At 38.1% G+C, this 7,885-nt stretch overlaps 1 protein-coding gene across 1 annotated transcript in view; it reads right to left on the minus strand.

The window, feature by feature from the left end:
- Positions 1-4,901, minus strand: part of adgrl3.1 (adhesion G protein-coupled receptor L3.1) — a 320,601-nt gene extending 315,700 nt beyond the window's left edge. Inside the window, exon 1 of the mRNA XM_072914913.1 lies at positions 4,588-4,901. The gene's annotated coding sequence lies outside the window, so the exon portion shown is untranslated. The remainder of the gene's footprint in view (positions 1-4,587) is intronic.
- Between the last annotated feature and the right edge of the window lie 2,984 nt (positions 4,902-7,885).

The following is a 7,885-nucleotide window of genomic DNA, read 5'->3' on the forward strand; positions in this document are numbered from 1 at the left end:
GAGGTCTGTGTGTGAGGTGCTGAGAAGACGTGGACTTGAGAACAGTCCCAAAGGAAAAGGAGCCTGCTGACTTGAAAACTGATGGGTCTTGATGTCCGGGTGTCTTCAAGCTGTCAACAAAGGTCAACTTTGATCACCTGAGTCCTGGAGACCACAGGATCTCCTCCCCAGATCCCAGGATGTCTTGTATGTTGTTCTAGCACTCAGCACAATGCCAGGCAAATATTAACAGCTGGGTGACAAACAACGCCACGAGTCAACCGAGCAGAAGAGCATGGAATCATCTGCAGCCTGGTTGCCCCAACAAGTGACATGAATCAGTGACCTGATTCCAGAAGGACGGACAAACGGCCAGAAGAGTCTTTTCCTTGCAGTCCGCCGCATTAGCCTCACACAAGATAGCGCTTGTTCCTGCGGACCGTGACCCCCAAGATGCGGACTGACACGCCTCTGCGCTGAGACGCTGCCCAGAGACTCGTCACGTCAAACCCGACCTGGCATGGAAACCACAAACACCAACTTTGAAGAGACCGAAGTCGCTTCTGGGACGTCCATCAAAGACGGTTTGGTGAACGTGTGCTGAAGACCCAGTCCATAGTGGTCCTCTAGGTGGACTTGATTCATCTCTAAAGACAGTTTGGTGAACGTGTGCTGAAGACCCAGTCCATAGTGGTCCTCTAGGTAGACTTGATTCATCTGTAAAGACAGTTTGGTGAACGTGTGCTGAAGACCCAGTCCATAGTGGTCCTCTAGGTGGACTTGATTCATCTCTAAAGACAGTTTGGTGAACATGTGCTGAATACCTAGTCCATAGTGGTCCTCTAGGTGGACTTGATTCATCTTTAAAGAGAGTTTGGTGAACGTGTGCTGAAGACCCAGTCCATAGTGGTCCTCTAGGTGGACTTGATTCATCTCTAAAGACAGTTTGGTGAACGTGTGCTGAAGACCCAGTCCATAGTGGTCCTCTAGGTGGACTTGATTCATCTCTAAAGACAGTTTGGTGAACATGTGCTGAAGACCTAGTCCATAGTGGTCCTCTAGGTGGACTTGATTCATCTTTAAAGACAGTTTGGTGAACGTGTGCTGAAGACCCAGTCCATAGTGGTCCTCTAGGTGGACTTAATTCATCTCTAAAGACAGTTTGGTGAACGTGTGCTGAAGACCCAGTCCATAGTGGTCCTCCAGGTGGACTTGATTCATCTCTAAAGACAGTTTGGTGAATGTGTGCTGAAGACCCAGTCCATAGTGGTCCTCTAGGTGGACTTGATTCATCTCTAAAGACTCTAAAGTGTCTTTTTTGGTGACATTCACCAAATAAGGTTTAAAAAAAGAAAGAATTGTGTTGTATTTTGTACAAAAAACAATCACGTTGTAAGAAATCTTGTAATGCCGACAACTCGGACTACAACCTTTGAGTAGGAGAACACACAACATAAAAATAAAAGTTTGTTGTTTGTTTTTTGTTTTTTTACAGTGGATTTACTTTAAAAATTAAATAAATAAAATATGACCATTTCAATACTGAAAATAAAGTTCAGGTTGAAGGAAAAGTAGATTCACCTGAGAAATGTCCTCTTTACAGGTTCCATGCTTTGATCTGCCGCTGCTCTCATGTTAATAAACATCTGCTGAAAGGTGTCAGGGGAGACCATTGTGATTTTTATCTCAGTGTGTGTTTCCTAACCTCATACAAATGTGTGTGTTTGTTGCCATGCTAGAAAAATGGAGGAAGGCGGTGACTTTGAGTCCAGCAGATGTTTGATCTTATTTATGTCCTCCGCACACCTCACCTCACCTCACCACATCCTGGGAGACTTCAACACATGCTGCCAAACTATGTGGAGTGGATTTGGAACATGAACACACCGACAATGTGACGCCTCATCACTTTCACTTTCACTTTCAACTTGCTGGAAAAGGAGTAGGAAGAAGCAGAGCTGATTTCTTCTTACTCCTTTCCCACTTTTGTACACTTGCTCTTCTCAATGTCAACACAATTTACTGCACACATAATAAATACTCAAGATAACATCAACTACTTCAATTAGTTGAAAATAATTTAATATCAATCAAATTATGTCATTGTCAATTAGCTCAAAATGTCTATTAAGATGATTTTTCTGTGTACTTTGTAAACACACTACATCCAACCATGTGCACGTTACATTCAACCATGTGCACACTACATCCAACCATGTGCACGTTACATTCAACCATGTGCACATTACATCCGACCATGTGCCCAATACATCCAACCATGTGCACACTACATCCAACCATGTGCACACTACATCCAACAATGTGCACATTACATCCAACAATTTGCACATTACATCAGACCATGTGCACACTACATCCAACAATGTGCACATTACATCCAACAATTTGCACATTACATCAGACCATGTGCACACTACATCCAACAATGTGCACACTACATCCAACCATGTGCACACTACATCCAACAATGTGCAGACTACATCCAACTATATGCACATTACAGCCAACAATATGCACACTACATCCAACTTTATGCACATTACATCCAACAATGTGCACACTACATCCAACAATGTGCAGACTACATCCAACTATATGCATATTACATCCAACAATGTGCACACTACATCCAACAATGTGCACTTTACATCCAACAATGTGCACACTGCATCCAACCATGTGCACACTACATCCAACAATGTGCACACTATATCCAACAATGTGCACATTACATCCAACAATGTGCACACTACATCCAACAATGTGCACACTAAATCCAACAATGTGCACACTACATCCAACAATGTGCAAATCCAACAATGTGCACAATACATCCAACAATGTGCACATCCAGCAATGTGCACACTACATCCAACATTTTCACACTACATCCAACATTTTCACACTACATTCAACAATGTGCACATCCAGCAATGTGCACACTACATCCAACATTTCCACACTACATCCAACTATGTGCAGATTACATCCAAGAAGCGAGAAAGAAACACAAGTATTCCAGTTAATAAATAATAAATAAATAATAATAATAAAACTATTTCCTGTTAATCAATATTAGATAAATAATATAAATAAAAGTATTTCCTGTTCATCAATAATAATTAAATAAATAATAATAATAATACATTTATTTCATGTTAATAAATAATACATAAATAATAATACAAATATTTCCTGTTAATCAATAATAAATGAATAATAATAATACATATATTTATTGATAATAAATAATAAAAAAATATTAATACAAGTTTTTCCTGTTGATAAATTTTAAATAAACAAATAATACAATTATTTATTGTTAATAAAAAATACATATATATTAATAATACAAATATTTCCTGTAGATAAATAATAAATAAATAAATAATAATAAAAGTATTTCCTGTTAATAAATAATAATAATAATAAAAGTATTTCTTGCGAGGTCCTACTTTTTGTTTCCAATCCACACAATAAATGTGTCAGTGATGCTCATAAAGCTTATTTTTATAAATCATGCTCTTTTCATGAGTATAATTATTTTCATAAATCTAATTGGTATTTTAATAAGTACATATATTTTCATAAATCTATATGTTATTTTAATAATTATAATTGGTATTCTCATAAATCTAATTGTTATTCAAATAAGTCTAATTGTTCTTTTTATCAATCTAATTGTTCATTTAATGAATATAATTGTTATTTCAATTAACTCAATTGTTATTGAAATAAGTCCAATTGTTGTTTTCATAAATCCTATTGTGTAATTGTTCCTTCCATCAGCCTGCTATGTGGTGGCACACCTGTCACCTGCACACACCTTCCTAGTCTCCACACATCAAGGTCATCTGCAGGCTCAGGCTGCTCAGTAAATAAGAGTCCTGGCTTCACTCATGCATGATTGACACGCGGGCCTGTTGGATGCTGCCGGATGCTGGCGGATGCTGCTGGATGCTGCTTCTTCTCACACAGCCGCTACATCCACGCTAAGAACGCAGCAGCAGAGGTTCCAAACGCTAACATGGAGGATGAAGATCATGTGCAGCCTGCAGTGAACGGAATAATAATGTGCCATCCTCCAACACTATTCTGCTCTTATTTTGAAAAACAAAAAGCCTATGACCGTATTGCACCATGCAGACCCTGTATGTATGTATATATATATATATATATGCATGTATATATGTATATATGCAAGTATATTTGTAAATATGTATGTATATTTGTATATATGTATGTATATTTTTATATATGTATGTATATGTGTGTGTATATGTAGGTATATGTATGTGTATATGTATATATATTTATATATGTATGTATATGTACGTGTATATATAAGTATGTATATATGCATGTGTATATATATGTATGTGTATATATTGTATATGTATGTATATGTATGTGTATGTGTATATATATATATGTATATGTGTATGTGTGTATATTTGTGTCGCCAAACAACATGACATCCTCCTGTGCCGCCAGTCAAGTGATGTCCTGCAGGCCACATTCCCATGAGCAAGGCAGGGTGACCGAGATGTGAAGATGGGCAATAAAGAGCAATAAAAAGAGTCTCACCTCGCACACGCACATCCGGTGCACTCGCGCAGTCCACGGACGAGAAATATGTCGTTCCTCGTCTCGTCTGGCGGGAAAAAGAAGGGGAAATGAGGGCGAATCTTCAGGCGGAATCCACGCAGGAGGACAGCGAGGATGAAGTCCAGCGGAGGGAGGAGAAGATTGAGGCGTCTTTCTCTCTTATTTCTTCTACTCCTGCCCGCTCCTCGCACAAGACGAAGAAGAAGAAGGAGGAGGAGAAGAAGGAGGAGAAGAAGGAGAAGAAGAAGAAGAAGAAGAAGATGTTTTGTTGTTACGCAGACGCCAAGTGGACGCAGGCTGGAGGAGCGCGCACTGCGTGTGCGTGTGCGTGGAAGGAGGGCGGGGGAGGATGCTGATGATGTGATGCACAGCAGAGAGAGAGAGAGAGAGAGAGAGAGAGAGAGAGAGAGAGAGGATCTGCTGTAAAACACGGAGGTGGATGTGTGGAGTGATGGCTCCACCTGCCTGTGCACTAATCAAACTTGACTTTTCTTGCTTTGTTGGAGACTAAACTTTCACTTTGACTAACATTTACTAAATCGGACTCATTGTGACGTTTGAAGGGACTGACAACATTTGAACTTGAAGAAAAAAACTTTTTTATACTTGCAATTGTTTTTTTTTATTGAACATTTTTTTTATTTTACTTGCAAATTGTTGGACATTTTTTGTGGACTTGTGTCAGTAATTTCCCTCCATAGGCAGATCGTTAGGAGCCCTTCCTTTAAAAAGGAGTTGTTAAAAAATGGCTCATTATAATAGTTTTTATATTTCCTGTTTCAAATGAAAGAAACAATCAATAGTAGCAGTTATAAGATGTGGCTCTGATTAGTTTTCACAAATATTACACTAGTGGGGGGAATTATAGTATTTTGTTGTGTTTGTATAATAAACATGTATAAGGTGGTGCCATGTTTGGACAGTGATTGTTTTATGTTTCCCTCAACTAATAAAGCATTTAACAATAGAGACGAAAATACACTTATGATAAGGAGGAATAATAGTATGAAGATACTATACATCAAAATGTGGACATCAGAAATAAGAACTAGAAAAGTGAGTAAAATTAAAAATAAATAAAGAATATGTGTTTATATATATATATATATATATATATATATATATATATATATATATATATATATATATATGTTTGTGTGTGTGTGTGTGTGTGTGTGTGTGTGTGTGTGTGTGTGTGTGTGTGTGTGTGTGTGTGTGTGTGTGTGTGTGTGTGTGTGTGTGTGTAGATAGACTCAAAACAGGTGCATGACATGACAGGTGAAACTAATGGGTAACTATGGTGACAAAACAAAACAAAAGTGCACAAAAAGTCCAAAAACAAAACCGAACATTACTAAAACAAAACATGATCACACAGACATGACACATATGTATATATACATACTGTATATGTGTGTGTATGTATATATGTACAAAAAATAATAATACAAAATATATATATATATATATATATATATATATATATATATATATATATATATTTATATATATACATATATATCCTTAGTAACATACGACCGCCAGACAATTTTAGATGTAAATAAATCGAACGCTCCACTCTTCATCAACGGCACAGCAGTGGAGATAGTAAGCAGCACCAAGTTCCTGGGGGTGCAGATAACTGACAATATAACCTGGTCCCTACACACCGGAGCTCTTGTAAAAAGAGCTCAGCAGCGCATGCACTTTTTGCGTGGGATGAAAAGAGCACAGCTCTCTCAGCACATTCTACAGAGGCACTATAGAGAGCCTGCTGACCAACAGCATCTTTGTCTGGACTGGAGCCTGCAATGCCTCAGACTGGAAGTCTCTCCAGAGAGTGGTGAGGACGGCGGAAAAGATCATCAGGACTCCTCTTCCTCCGATCCAGGAGATCGTAAAAAGCCGCTGCCTGACCAGGGCCCAGAAAATCTGCAGAGACTCCTCCCACCCCCACCAAGGACTGTTTTCACTGCTGGACTCTAGAAAGAGGTTCCTCAGGCTGTAAGACTCTTGAACGCATCATAATTATTCCCTCAATTCCCCCCAAAAAAGTGATTAACTGGCTGGACTACAAAGACAATATAACATAAAATAATAAACCTGGATGCATATGCAAAAGTGCAATATATTTATCTGTACAATAACCTATTTATTTATATCTGCACCTTATTGCTCGTTTATCTGCACTACAAGCAGCTAATGCAACGAAATTTCGTATATATAAAATAATACTAATATATATATATATATATATATATATATATATATATATATATATATATATATATATATATATATATATATATATATATTATATCTGTCCCGACTTCCGACTAAAATATTGCCGTAACTTTATAAATACATTTGGCTAATCAGTAAAATGTGGCATAATTACTTAGTAAACCATCTTGCAAGAAGTATAAACAAGAGAAACCTACAGGATTTGGACCCTGATTGCAGTACTACTTCTGGCCACATTATTACATATGGCTCCTTTAAAAAAAAAAAAAAAAAATTATTACTTAAACTGGGTACATTTTTAAAATCAAAATGTAATTTGAAGTGTAATATTCAATAGGTGAGGCGGGGCCTCACCTGCCATCATGGAAAGAAAAAAAAAGTAAAAAGAAAAAAAAAAAAAAAATTGTTATATGTATCCAGTGAATATACTATAATGTTATTTTCCATTTAACTTCACCAGTTTTAGATTATTTTTATTCAAAATCGCTGAATTGTCACATTTGCCGTTCAAATACTGAGAAGAGACGGTGCGGTGAACAGCAGCCAGTTGAGGCACGTCACTCAGTGCCTCAACATGGACGGACTCGGCTAACTGCTGGCCTGCTGTGCAGTGAGACCGTATTGCTATATGAATTATATTATACATTTCCATAGTTTAGTTAGCTGAGGTATATAATGCACAGTGTATTTTGTCAACAACTGTATGTGTGTAACGTATTTCTTGTGCTGAGCAATCATAAAACTGCTGCGAAGACGCACTGTGTGAGGCTCGCAGTAATCCCGCCTCCTGGTGCCGGTTAATGCACCCACGCCACAGAATGCACCCCCCGACGGGAGCGCCACACCAACCAAAGCCCACACCCAAACCCTCCACGTGCAAGACCGAATCCACCCAAAAAAAGTCACTTAACAAGAAGCCAAAAAGTGCAAAAACAACAATGCTCGCGCCGGAGGAGCCGTGAACGACTGCAGGGACACAACATTAGGTACACCTGCAGACTGCAGCACGGATTTCATATTTCATTCATTCACA

This window comes from Nerophis lumbriciformis, linkage group LG16 (genome assembly GCF_033978685.3).
Source record: "Nerophis lumbriciformis linkage group LG16, RoL_Nlum_v2.1, whole genome shotgun sequence".
NCBI lineage: Eukaryota > Metazoa > Chordata > Actinopteri > Syngnathiformes > Syngnathidae > Nerophis > Nerophis lumbriciformis.